Raw genomic sequence first — 1,679 nt, 5'->3', positions numbered from 1 at the left:
TTTCATTATGTCCATTTGTTTATGTTTTCTTACTTTTGCAAAGTCACTGGCATTTGCAATATGGTTCAATGGGCAGGTACCATCACGAATTTGTCATGCTATAAAAATCCTCAGGGAATGTGAAATTGACTGGCCTGATGAACACAGGATGGCCTGGCAGTGATAGTTGCTCCTTTCCATCGCTCGTTGTGTTGACTTCATCATGTCCATTTTGTGATGTTCTTTCACTGTTGAATCATATTGCAAGTGTACGTGCATTGTTGTGCAACTGGTAACCCAAAAATAAAAATATGGTGATTTCATTATGTCCATTTGTTTATGTTTTCTTACTTTTGCAAAGTCACTGGCATTTGCAATATGGTTCAATGGGCAGGTACCATCACGAATTTGTCATGCTATAAAAATCCTCAGGGAATGTGAAATTGACTGGCCTGATGAACACAGGATGGCCTGGCAGTGATAGTTGCTCCTTTCCATCGCTCGTTGTGTTGACTTCATCATGTCCATTTTGTGATGTTCTTTCACTGTTGAATCATATTGCAAGTGTACGTGCATTGTTGTGCAACTGGTAACCCAAAAATAAAAATATGGTGATTTCATTATGTCCATTTGTTTATGTTTTCTTACTTTTGCAAAGTCACTGGCATTTGCAATATGGTTCAATGGGCAGGTACCATCACGAATTTGTCATGCTATAAAAATCCTGCAGGAATGTGAAATTGACTGGCCTGATGAACACAGGATGGCCTGGCAGTGATAGTTGCTCCTTTCCATCGCTCGTTGTGTTGACTTCATCATGTCCATTTTGTGATGTTTTTCACTGTTGAATCATATTGCAAGTGTACGTGCATTGTTGTGCAACTGGTAACCCAAAAATAAAAATATGGTGATTTCATTATGTCCATTTGTTTATGTTTTCTTACTTTTGCAAAGTCACTGGGCATTTGCAATATGGTTCAATGGGCAGGTACCATCACGAATTTGTCATGCTATAAAAATCCTCAAGGAATGTGAAATTGACTGGCCCGATGAACTCGGGATGGCTGGGCAGTGATTCTGGTTAATCTCAGTCGCTCGTTAGGGTTGATTTCAGAATGTCACTTTGGTGATGGTACCTCACTGTTTAAACATATTGCAAATGGACAAGAGTCACCAGCAAGTCACCGTCCGTCAGTCAATTAGATATCATTCTGACACCAAACTGATACAAACTGACACCAAACCCACTTTTTCCAACTCGTTTAGTAGCCAACTATCACATACTTCAGAGCTGGCCCAAAATTCACAACGCCTTCGGTTCAAACCATAAAAAAAACATAAAACACGTAGTTACGTTCTAGCTGCGGGTCCATTTCTTATGTTATGTGTAGGCCTAGCTGAGGCGACCCCGAATCCCAAGTTTCGGCTCGATCGGTCATTTGGTGTCCGAGCAAAACCCTAATTGGTGCTGAAAATCCACTTTTTTCCATGACTTGCTACGGGGTCCTTGAATGAGCTATCGGACAGAAACGTTGGGGTCCGTCTCTATGAAACGAGACGGTCGCAATGCACCTAGTCTTGCGTTTCTGAGACTTTTCTAAATGTCGTCATTTTCGTAACGGTCAAAATGAATTGAAGTCATTGCAAATGTACGAGGCTGTTTCTCGGTCCGAGAACCTTCTAGAGCCACGTAACTCACC

The sequence above is a fragment of the Oncorhynchus kisutch genome, unplaced genomic scaffold (genome assembly GCF_002021735.2).
Source record: "Oncorhynchus kisutch isolate 150728-3 unplaced genomic scaffold, Okis_V2 scaffold3044, whole genome shotgun sequence".
Classification (NCBI taxonomy): Eukaryota; Metazoa; Chordata; class Actinopteri; order Salmoniformes; family Salmonidae; genus Oncorhynchus; species Oncorhynchus kisutch.
This window is presented reverse-complemented; position numbering follows the sequence as displayed.